The sequence below is a fragment of the Protomyctophum parallelum genome (assembly GCF_964188405.1).
Source record: "Protomyctophum parallelum genome assembly, chromosome: 5".
Taxonomy (NCBI): domain Eukaryota; kingdom Metazoa; phylum Chordata; class Actinopteri; order Myctophiformes; family Myctophidae; genus Protomyctophum; species Protomyctophum parallelum.
In genome coordinates this window covers 30617177-30629646 of record NC_139702.1, presented here as the reverse complement: position 1 = coordinate 30629646, position 12470 = coordinate 30617177, and the positions used below count along the sequence as shown (strand labels likewise).

At 41.9% G+C, this 12470-nt stretch overlaps 1 protein-coding gene across 1 annotated transcript in view; it reads right to left on the bottom strand.

The window, feature by feature from the left end:
- Positions 1-12293, bottom strand: part of LOC310859515 (glutamate receptor ionotropic, NMDA 2A-like) — a gene marked incomplete at its 3' end in the record, with an annotated part of 245531 nt that extends 233238 nt beyond the window's left edge. The window contains exon 1 of the mRNA XM_083766099.1: positions 12206-12293. The remainder of the gene's footprint in view (positions 1-12205) is intronic.
- Positions 12294-12470: the final 177 nt, after the last annotated feature.

Here is a 12470-nt window from a genome sequence, read left to right as displayed (position 1 = left end):
ATGAAACCCCTCGAGTATGTCTGACTGAACTGACTCCTCAAGCTACGTCTCATTTATTTAACACTTATTTTAACAAAAGAATTCCTTACAGTATGTCACTTTATGTCACTTGCCTAATCAGACACCCTAGTTCAGGGATGTCAAACTCAAATACACGGTAGGCCAAAATAAAGAAATTGGTAGAAGTCAAGGGCCGGACTGCGTTTCAACACACAAATAGCAAAAAAGTAAATGCATTTAAAACTGAAAATGCATTATTATTAAGCTCAGTTTCCTGTTCTATGATCCTCACAAAGCAGGACTTGTAGTATTATGGTGGTTCGTGCAATATACCAGAGGGCCAGTTCTAATACTAATTAAATATCATCCCGTGGGCCAAAGATAATTCCTTTCATTCATTTGACATATATGCCCTAGTTAGACAGTTGATGTTATGTTATTGTCTTGTATTTTAATTCCAGATGCGCATACATTAATTTACATTTTATGTCATAACCATGGATATTTGCATGGTTATAATGTTATAATTATTTGGCTGTGGGTTTATAATCAGAAGGTTGATTTATTTAGATTCATCAATTCAAGTCACGGAAATTATTGTCTTATGGTGGAGCAATGCTTAATGGCAGACTTGCTAAACGGCATGCTTGAATTTATAGTTTGTGGACGAGGAAGTATAAATCAGAATTAATAAATACCATCACGGATCACTAACTCCATGTTTTGATGGACTGATCAAAGTGCCTTTTTTTCTCCCCACACTTCTGGATGATTAACTGCCCAGTCAAGACTACGCCATCACACAGCACGGCACTTTCTAATCACATACGCAGAGAAGAAACAGAGGCTAATAGCATAATGATTGTCGAATCATTTGAACTCAATATTTCTCAGAAGAAATAAGGTCACAGGGCCGGCTCGCAAGAAATTACACACCTCTGAGTGGCTTGTGTCCAGTGGTATAAAGTACATTTACTGAAGTACTGTACTTACAGTAAGTACAATCTTTCTTAGTAGTATTTCCAATTTTCAGTACTTTTACTTCTACTCCACTATGGGCCACTACATCTCAGAGCCAAATATTGTACTTTTACTCCTCCACTATTATTTGAAATTATTAGTTACTTTGTAACATAGCAGACCTACAAGCTCATAGCGCGCCACCGAGTGGCGCGCTACGAGCTTGTAGGTCTGCTATTTCTGAAAAATCATGAAAATGTGGCACAAGTAAAACGTCCACTTCTTCCATCACTGCCTCTGGGTGGCTTGTGAGAATGTTGACATTGGCCTCGGCGCGACACACCAGGCTGCTGTGCAACATGCATCCGACAGCCACACAGGACTGCTATGCAACATGCATCCAACAAATCCACAAATCACACTGTCGTGTGGTATTTGAGTCTGGAGATGCTGTGTATGGACCTTGTTTCCCGGGGGGCGGGTTCAAACATTTTCTCTTTGACGCAATTGGTCAGAGCTACTCTCAGTCAAAGGTCTCAAGCATTGAATGTCACTTTGCCAAAGCCCGCCCATATTGCATACCGTGTCCCGATTGGCCACTGGGCGTACAATTGAGCCTCTCCAGACCGTAATCCGCCGGCAGGCAATTCTTTTTTGTCACAGACACACCAGGCTGCTGTGCAACATGCATCCGACAACCATTGTCACAGACACACCAGGCTGCTGTGCAACATGCATCCAACAACCATTGTCACAGACACACCAGGCTGCTGTGCATGCAGCGAATGGGACTACCTCTTTCCCGGACCTTTCTACCTGATGCGTGTGGTTATACGCCTAAACCTAACCCTAACCTTAACCCATGTAGATGTGTGCCGCATTTTTATGATTTTTCAAAAATAGCAGACCTACAAGCTCGTAGAGCGCCACTCGGTGGCGCGCTATGAGCTTGTAGATCTGATATTTTTCAATAGCTAAAGTATAACATAATGCTTAGTTAAAACACCAAAAGGGGTTCCCGGCGTCCAGAAAGGGTTAAGCTCACAAAACCTATGCCTAACCCTGACCTCACAAACATTATGCCTAAACCTTAACCTTAACCCATGCACAGAATAATATAATCTCAAAATCGAGATTCGAAACAGCCACACGGCCGTGTCTGGGATTTCTCCTGTGATGAAAAGGATCGGCAGACTGTGTGCACATCATCAGTCACCATCGTGAGTCAAATGTGGGATGGCTTTTTGGTGGGGGGGTTGATTCTGGGACACTGCCATCTGATGCAGTATGTGGGCCAGTGAGTGTGCATGGCAGGTTTAATTGACTTCAAAAAGGCCTTGATGGCTCTGTGTGTGTGTGTGTGTGTGTGTGTGTGTGTGTGTGTGTGTGTGTGTGTGTGTGTGTGTGTGTGTGTGTGTGTGTGTGTGTGTGTGTGTGTGTGTGTGTGTGTGTGTGTGTGGCTTGGTTCACTTGGTTCTAAGTGTGTGGAGTAGCTATAGAACCAAGCCACTTAACTGCTTTCAACCTGGCGTCCATATTTTGGGCATGTCAGTATAGGCCACAGTTGAAAATGTTTGCTTGTATAGATTATTTCTGCTGTTTTTGCATGGTGGTGGGCTTAAGTGGTTAGGTATGGTGGATCGCCAAAGTTATATTTTCGTGTACCTTCCGTGAACTTTGTGGATGTGGGATCCCACAGCGGTCCCAAGAGGCTGTGCTGCTTTTTACAATTTAGGGATATATATTGTGTATTCTCTGAAGGATTATATATTTGTAAACGACAGAACCTGTTTACAATAGAGGCTATAGGTAGACGATAGAGTAGAGTAGTATAGACAATGGCGTCACCAAAATTGGTAGAATCCATCCTGCAATCTGCCTATTAGAGTACGAGATATAGTGTGTGCTACATTTACATTTTGGCCTGAGGGTGTATGTATAGCACCAGCGGAAAGGTCATTGAAATGGTAAGGGTTGGAGCTCCACCACCGTGTTTTAGGTTCTAAAACACGTAGCTCCCAAAGGAATGGCGGTGAAAAAAGACAGTTCTTTTCCCTTTTTACCTCCTTTATGATGAATTCCTGTTCTGTTCTTTGGCTATATAGAAGTGTCTATTTGTACGTCTCTAAATGTTTTGATGAATTGAACATGGTGGACCCTCTTGTAAACAAGTGTAATGCTTAAGACCTGAGTTAAAAACATTCACTTTGAAAGAATATATATTCAAAGATTTGTGCCACATACATTTTTACGATTTTTCAAAAATAGCAGACCTACAAGCTGTTAATAAATATTTCAATCAATCAATCAATCAATCAAACCTTATTTAGAATAAGGTCATGATAAATCTATCTATGCCTGTGTCAGGTATACTATATTACATTTGAAACCTGGATTCTTCAAGGGTCTTTGGTTTGCCCTGCATGTAGAGGAGTTGTCCTAATGTTATTGATCCAAATGTCACACACCTTTTCCAATAGTGTATCGATTGAATTTCTGTGTGCATAATTCCAAGGACTGAATGATACTACACAAGAAATAACAAGATATATTCACATATTCAGAACACTTCAGAGCCTACAACCTACGGTTTGCAAAAGCTCCAACAGATCTAAACCACGCACAGTGCTAAAATTATGTTTGCTATACTTGAAAAGTATAGATAGTAGTGATAAGTAGTTAATGAAAGGACAGCACTCCAAAATGAATATTTATTGCCACACGGTTGTTTCAGGCTAGATGCCCTTCCTCAGTGTGTGCAATCAATGGCAATTTTTACAAACAGACCCAGGTGGGTCATGGGTTTAATGGATTTCCACAACAGCACGCAGTCAAAAGCTATTAAGCTACCAAAGAGGGGGTGGAAAGGAGATGGCCCGCTCCATTTCCTTAGGGTCGTATCAACACCACAATCTAGAAATACAAGTAAAAGTCCGTATTAAAATTTGACTTGAGTTTAAAGTACAAGTGTTATAAATATACTTAACCCATTTTGACGTGAGATCAGATTCTATAAATGTCTTCTACATCCTGACAGTTTTCTGAAAAAGCTATGTTTCTATGTCAGTCGTTCTTCGATTTTTCAAAAATAGCAGACCTACAAGTTCATAGCGCAGCACTCGTTATGAGCTTGTAGACCTGCCATTTTTCAATAGTTAAAGCATGACATAATGCTCACACCCGCCCAAAATGGGTTTTTTCAAATTGCCAAAGTATATATAGCTACAGTAAGTGTTTGTAATACTAATCTAAATCTACAAAGTAAAACAATCATGGAACTGATCCCTCTTTAAGTACAATACCTGCAAGTAGTCATGTACTTAATTGAAATAATAGAAACATAAACAAACTAAACTAAACCAAAATCCACTTCGTAAGAAGCAAGTAAATTAAATCTCCTCATTTGACCCACGTGGGAATGAGGGTATGAGTCCTGTCTCAGTTACCACCTTGCTGTGTTATATTCTCTGTTTCAATGGCCATGTAATAGAGTTCACCCAGGCCGTGGCTATGCCTATTAAATGGCAAACACAGTCCCAGAACATTGTCGCAAATCCAAATAGAATTTCAACAGGTGCTGGATAAAAAGGCTATAGGAGAAAATAAATTATGTACGCACGCTGTTTAGAATAATGTATGTACGTGTACGTGACGAAGGCCGTTTCAGATCGAAATGTATACATTAGATTCACTCTGGGAGCATTCTCAACACCTGAATAATGTCATGTATTTTCTCTATGCCTATATAAATCCACATGAATTTTCAATTTAGTGGACGTCCCTATTCGGGGTCAAACATTTCGTGAAGAAATCTACAAGCTTGTCCATCGGCCAATTTTGTGGTTAAGTGGTTGTATATGAATGACATGGGCACGTAAACCACTCATTTTACTTCTAGGGGATTCTGCCCCTAACCTAAGCTTGAGTCTTCCCTTATACAGTAGCTCTCCTAATTGGTATACGGTTGAAAGTGTATCTCGACCTGAAAATTGGTTTTCTGTTATAATAATAATAATAATTAAAAAAGTGCTTTACAGAGCAATGGAGGAAAAAAAAGAAAAGCAAGGCAACGACATTAAAAAACAAGCAGTAATGCAATACAGTGAGGACATGAATAACAAAAAAATTAATATCAATTAAAAGCAATGTTGTAGAAGTGCTGTGCTTTAAAAATGTCTACAGAGGCTGTTGACTAAAGAGAACAGAATTTGTAATACTTTAAGTATGAAGTATGAAACTCAAAACATCAAAAACCCATCAAACTCTGCATCTTATTTAGTCTTATTTAGTCTTAATGTAGGGGCAGAAACAAGGAGAATCACAAAAGCAACATCAAAAGAACTGCAAAACATTCATTAGCAGATGCTTAGGACACATCCTGGGAATTTACTGGCCTAATACCAGTGGTGGAAAGTAACTTATAGGCTACATTTACTTAAGTACTGTATTTAAGTACAATTTTGAGGCAGTTGTACTTGACTTGAGTATAATTCCAATTTCCAAAACTTTTACTTCTACTCCACTACATCTCAGACTTTTAATCCACTTTGTAGATTTGGATTATTATTACAAAACATACATTAACCACTTCAGCCCTATATACATTTCGGCTATTTTCAAAGGATGTTTATACATTTGAAAACATGAAATGGAATGTTCTGTATAATGAGTACTTTTACTTTTGGCAAGTACATTTTGACACCAATATTTTGTCAAGCACATTTTGAATTCTGGACTTTTTACCTGGTAATAGTATTTTTATATTGCAGTATTTATACTTTTACTTAAGTAAAACATTGGAGTACTTCTTCCACCAGTGGTTCATATGAAACCCTATATAGAACAGGGGAAATGGGGCTGGATTTGGCACACCTTGAGAAACCACCATCCAACACAAGCAGGCATATAGCCTTATAACCTGGAACCCTCAGGGGGAAAGAAAAACCAGGAAGACATAGAAACAGCTGGAACGGTTCTGTCAAGGCAGAACTCAGGGGGGAAAAAACATCTGGGAAGGAAGCAGAGAATATCGCCCAACACTGACTGAACCAGCTGGAAGACGTTCATAAAATGACCTATGCTCCCCAAAGTGCAAAAGTGTTTAAGACAAGTAAGTCAAAGAGCTGGAGGGACATGTAGAAGGCCTGTTACTGAACAAACACTGTAAACACTATACCCTGAAGAAGGCAGTTACCTGCCCGAAAACGTTGCTTTATTCACTCTTGCGTCCTATAATACAATATTGGCACTTTGGCTACCAGTGTGTGCCGCCACTTCTTGTCCCTGGCCTTGAACACCACTTGAACAAACACTCAACATACAGTACAACAAACAACAAACAAATACTACAGGCAGTGCCGTCGCTACCTATACGCGCAGTATGCGCTGTGAGTAGGGCAACACGCCGAGGGGGGCAACAAAATGTGCCAAAAAGTGCCAAGCCGACCCTCAAAATAACAATTTTCTCTGCGGCTCCGCCGCGTAATGACGAGCGGCTGTGTGTGCGCGTCCTCACAAACAGTGAAAATAGCCGATCTGCATGAGGAATAGCAGCGCTCTCGTCGGGAGGGGGGCAGCACAAATATCCTACGAGTAGGGCAACCTAATGGCCAGCTACGGCCCTGTCTACAGGGCTGATTTAATAAAAATGCCTCTGCTGATAAACCCATCCCATATTTGCATACTGTTTTATTTGTATTTTTTGTTCTATTTTTAAAGTGGGTTCTGAATGTGAGTGTGAATACCGGTATAAATAAATATTTGTCACTCGGTTGTCTTTCATTTTCTTTTATGGATGCAGTTTTATCTGCATTGGCATACGTCTCATGACAATGTCCTCATTATTCATCACCTCTGCGAGAGCCGTTCCGTCTGACTCAGTAGGTATTTATCTTTTGTTTACTCTGAGCACACAAGTCCATTATATCTCTTCCCACTAGCTGGCAGGAGAAGGCTCCACGGTGTGATTGATTATTTATCTGTGGTGTCAATGCACTTTTACAGTATAGGTTTGAAAACACTTTTCTTTTTCCTTTTCTTTTTACCAGAGGAGACAGGTTGTAGATGGTAAATGGTGCATTTATATAGTGCTTTAATCCAAGCGCTTTCACAGATTGTGCATTACATTCCCATTCATACACATGACACATTCATACACACCGATGGCGGAGGAAACCAACCTGCACCGGGAGCAATTAGGGTTTCAGAGTCTTGCTCAATGGACACTTTGACAGTATAACTCTGTGAGCCCGGGATCGGCCCTGCTATACCCCTGAGCTGCCGTGCAAAATACGGCAATTTTCCATTTACCCTACCTCTGGTTTAAAACAAAAAGCAGCATTGGATGAGACCTTTGCTTTGGCTCGCTAACCCCCTCCCCCCCAACCGCCCACTGACAGAGCCATTGAAGGCTTATGGGTTATTGTGGGTGCCACTCTGGGCATCATTAAAATGCCTTCTTCAGACTCTTCTCAGCTTAGAGCATGTCCGCACAATAATATATTGATAAAGAATGGCGTAGCTGCCAAAAAATAAATAAATGCTATCACAAAAAGATTTAGCGGTCCCCCAGTAGTAACTCTCAGCAGCGCCTGTTGAAGACCCCTGTTTTAGGAAATGGACCACAGAACCATGTGTTCCAATTGATCCGACATTATTATTATTGTTACTTTAACCAATTTCAACCTGTATGCATTGAAAACTACAAACTCAAAAACGCAGAGTGGTTGAGCTTGTGTAGCTCGGCTATTTCCGCTTCTGTCATGGCTACAACAAAATACTGTATAAAATACATAGGGCGTTAATTTATGGGGAAAACATTAAAGATGAATATATGGGGGTACATGGTTTCTGCCCAACAGCGATGGTGACTGTGCAACATCAGGATTCGAGCCCGCAAGAGAAACCAAACATTTACCGCTCAACCAAAAGGGAATCACCAGGCAGTGGTGGAAAGTAACTAAGTACTATAACCACCGTGTCTCGCCTCTCCGGAATAATCCTTATGCTTTCTTTCTATGCTGTAAAGAAAAAGGAGTCTGTGTTGCAGAACTGGTGATTTAATAAACAAAATAATAATTAAAAAGGACAAACGTGATCAGCCAGGGTTCTAATTCTGTATCGAATCTCTGTAGTAAACAAACAAAATAAAATATCTCTTCCTCTGAATAGCGCGACCGCTTCCCTTCCCACCAGAACAGAAAGTCAACACCAGATATCCCATAATACTCCTCGTCCGAGCCTCAGCCCGCCAACACAGTTAAAGGAACAATCCCCCTGTATATACCTTAGGGTTACAGTACATGTACTCAAGTAAAACACGTTTGTACTATTTCCTCAATAGAAGCCCACAATGTAAGTTTTTCCAATTTAAGACGTTGCGTATACATCATTGATCAACATATTCAGTTCACTAGAAATAGTCTAAGTGCCAAGAGGGTCACAAATCTCGCCATAGTGTGGAGTTGCGTCCTTTAATTAAGTGGACTGACTGTTCTGTCCTGGGACCCTCAACAGTTCCATTACTGGGTCAGGTTCCACCCAGCCTGGGTCAACTCCTTTTGGGGGTTTCTGATCCGGTCTATAGATCGCTATAGTTACTTGCGCAAGCAGAGCGTGAACATACTAGTTTTGCCCATGTCCTGTATGCACCGTCCCAGCACTTTTGATGTGTATGCACCGTCCCAGCACTTTTGATGCGTACAGTATGCACCGTCCCAGCAAATGACGTAATGACTACTTGTGCCTGTTACGGCAGTGGTGCCAGATTACATACATGTATACATAGGAGAAGTAACCACAGTATACCGCTAATCAACTTACAAATTACATATACATATACATAGAGGCAGTTCCTTTAATCCACCCGGCACTGGTATAACTAGCTGGTATAACTAGCTCTCAATGATGACGTAATAAGGATGTGGATTAAACTAACTCTGCTTGCGCACTAGCAACACAAGCAAGTATGCACTCGACAGAGTGCAGTTCTAGTTTATAATAGTTTATTTTGGTATCATTGCTTGCTTGGTATGATATGATTTTGGTATATATCCATATTTTATTCTTTTTTTTTTTTAAGATTTTTTTTTTTTGCGGCTTACGCCTTTTATTGATTTTTTAAGGGACAGACAGTAGGCTGACAGGAAACGGGAGAGAGATGGGGGGATGACATGCAGTAAAGGCCGTGTCGGGTTCGGGGGTCGAACCCGCGGCACACTGCGACTGGATTACCAGTCCGGTGCCCAGACCGTTACGCCACGGCCTGGGCTCCATATTTTATTCTAACTCGTCGCGCTACCAGCGAGACTAAACTAAATTGATTCACATTATGTGGGGATTCTGGGAACAAAAACTATGCGACGCCCAACTGGAAAGCACCATCGGAATCCAATCTTTGTATTTTCATTTTTTCCTAAAACGGATCACACCGCTCAGTTTAAGAATGAAAACCAGGCTTCCCTCCGTGGTGGAGAGCCTGATAACACAAGGTTAGGTTCCACTTCATATCATAATAGGATATGTGACAGAGCTTTAAATATAGAATTCCAAAAGCTAAACAGATTTGCAGTGGTGTAAAGTAACTATAAGTACAGTTACTTTACTGTACTTATATGCAAATGTTTCCCCCTATGAGAGAATATCGGTTTGTATTTCTATTATAGGACATAATATTGAACATAACTTTATACTTTAACCGCTTGAGCCCCCGAATCCCTATACTGGGGGGTGGGTGGGGGTTCGATCCTGTATTTTAACAGTTTGACTGTTTTACACGCTTAACCCACATTTTAATCAACCCCCCTTCACTGCCGAGATTGTTGTATTACCTTTAGAGCATACGCTGAATTATTTGGTCTTTTAATCCACGAAAATCCAGCGAAAAAAGCTCCCTCGGTATGTTGTGATCCGAGCGTATCATCCACCATCTTGGTGCACCCGGAAGACGCACACAAGACTCGTCTCAATGAGGCGTTGCACCCCATGCATTTCCATTGGCCTCAATTTCCCAGAAGCCCTAGCAGCCCACAGCATGTGACGATTTCCGGTTTCGTCATCAAAGCGAATGCATCTAGTCTCTATCTCCGCGACGAAGACGGATTTTCTTTTTATTTATTACAATACAGCGGATTAAACACATAAAACAAAAGGCGGGTATAGCGGGGTTGGCAGCGACAGTAACCTGGAGTAATCCATTCCCGGCACGGAAACTGTTTTAACATCAGTTATTATGGTGGTACTTGGAGAGTCAAATATTTTCTGGGGTGGTACTATAGTATAAAAAGGTTGGGAACCAATGCGTCTAGTCTAACCCATAGCTCACAGCCAGTACACCCTCCCAATGTACAGTTTTAAGAAAGTCTAAGCGATTAGATATATGGTCGCGAATACATCACCTCTGTCGGGTGGAAACATCATATATCCAAAACTGTTACTTTTCAGGATTCAAATTCAAAAACATCAAAAGTAGCAAATCGAAAAGCTCAAAGTCAAAACGCTCCCAGTAGAAAATGTATTAAGCTTGACAAAAGAATTGTGGACCATTTAACTGACATGCCGGCTTTGGACAATTGATCAATACAATCACACAGCTATATCCCGAACATTCAAAGTTCCTCCAAATGGCAACATGCTGCTTCAAGAGAATTATTGTCTGTCTCTGTCATAGAAGCATGGAAAATGGATATAACTGCTCACTCTTCAGCATGTTGGCTGATAATTTCCCACCAAGTGTGTGATGGAAGGAACAAAAGTTTTGAGTTTCAATTTCTATAGCGTCAGTTATTGTCATTCCGCAAAGAGAACTGAGAAGCAGAGACCAGCATGGTCTCAATGAGATAGAATGGCTCTTAGCAATGATAATAATGAGAAATGGGCAGGCCTGTGTAGATAACTACTGTATGTTGGAGAGAGAGAGAGAGAGAGAGAGAGAGAGAGAGAGAGATACAGACAGACAGACAGACAGACAGACAGACAGACAGACAGACAGACAGACAGACAGACAGACAGACAGACAGACAGACAGACAGACAGACAGACAGACAGACAGACAGACAGACAGACAGACAGACAGACAGACAGACAGACAAAAAAGTTGTATACAGTATGTATGATGTATAGATATGCCAGGGAGCTTGAAGATGTTTGTAAAGAAATTCAATTATTTTACATTTGACTGATCTATATTATAGGCAGGTGTCAGAAAGTGAGGGTTTTATAACTTAAGTGCTGTGATTGATCTATGGCTATCCAGGGTTAGACGAGGTCAGTGTCGTGATCTTCATATATGGAGATGGCCATATATGGTGCCGGCGTGACGTGTCACAAGGTCAGATCCATATATGGAGATATAAGGGTCTCCATGGCGTCACGTGATGTCACAACTAGGCTATGGATTGGCAACCTATATATTGTGGTGTGACGGACGCGAGACGCAGGATTTCATGGTAAATAGTAAACAATGATATGAGGGCCTATTAGCAACACTTGTTCACCTCTCCATTGCCACTATACGTGGCCTCAGGAGGAGTCCATGCAGCTCCATTTGTGTCATCCCACTTTCATGGAGGAAAATAGACTGCCTGCCTGAATCTAACCTTAAGACTCTCCTCCCCAATTTACATCTCATGCGCATCGGAAGCACACAGCATCACTTTGCCCTAATTTGCGCCCTCCTCCCCTCCAACGCGGAGACACACACACACAGCCATTCCCATCATTAAAAAATGATATGTGATCCTTTGCCACCACAGCCCCTGTAGCCAAAGCATGATTACTCTGATGGAAGCGAGACTCAAAACACCATAATGCTATATTCATGTCGTACACCACTACTAGATTCTGCCATTTAATAGCACGTGCGTGTGTGTGCGTGGCTGCGTGCGTGCGTGCGTGTCAGACTTGGCTATACGAGAAGCAGCAGGCGGAAATAGGGGAATAAAATGTGTTTCAACAACGTGAGTGCATTCATAAAGCCTGAAAACCCGTAATTTGAGAAGTGAATGCATTACACGGCTGCTCTCTCATCAGCACCGGAGAGGGTTTTCTTTTTTTGAAGAATGCGGTGCAACGGCGCCGCCCAGTGGTCTCCAAGCCCCAAGCCTGATACTTAATTGCACGACGGTGTCGCTTGTCGAAGAATTGCCCACCTGTCGGGGAATTTTCTCATATATTCATAGGCTTCCCAACTCCCAAGTTCCCCTCGCTCTCTCTCACCAACATGTGTGCCCGCTTCATGGTTCCATACCTTCGGCGTCACAACGCGTGGCTTCTCGCTTGTCGCGGAGGTCCGTCCGTGGCCGTGGAGCAGCAGGGTCCGACTCTCTTCAGTTTGACTGCCGTGCTGTGAGCGCCCGGGCCCGGGCGGGCGTGGTGGTGGAGCGTGACACACTGGCCCTGATGGCCGTCTGCGGACATTATTGTGGCTGCTCCTTATTCTTCTAATTCTCACGTTTTTTTCGGCGGCAGAACCAGAGGAAAAGTGTTCATACTTGATCTGATAAAGAGGGGAG